The sequence below is a fragment of the Fukomys damarensis genome, unplaced genomic scaffold (assembly GCF_012274545.1).
Source record: "Fukomys damarensis isolate Sample0158 unplaced genomic scaffold, DMR_v1.0_HiC HiC_scaffold_37, whole genome shotgun sequence".
In the NCBI taxonomy this organism is placed as follows: domain Eukaryota; kingdom Metazoa; phylum Chordata; class Mammalia; order Rodentia; family Bathyergidae; genus Fukomys; species Fukomys damarensis.
Window position 1 is genome coordinate 35517395 of NW_022900949.1, and position 350 is coordinate 35517744.

The window sequence follows — 350 nt, forward strand, 5'->3', positions numbered from 1 at the left end:
ATCACAGGTCCTGTCCCTTGCGGGGCGGTGCGACTGGTGTCCCGGCGCGAGGACAGAGCGCGGGGTCGGAGGCGGCTCGGCCCGGCTCCGATGGCCTTCACGGTTCCCTTAGTTCCAACGCAACCATGCGAAGGAGGGAAAGGCTGAACACAGGACGGGGACCCGAGACGGTGGAGAGAGCAGAGGGAAAAGAACTGGGACGCGTCGTGTCCTCGAACCAGCTCCCGGGAGAGGTCGATCGTTCTGCACACAAACCGCACTGAACAGCACAGCCGGGAAAGGCGCGCAGGGATTCGGCGTCTGCGCGTCGCGTCCGGGTCCCAGCGTGGCTCCGCCACCCCGCCCTCTCC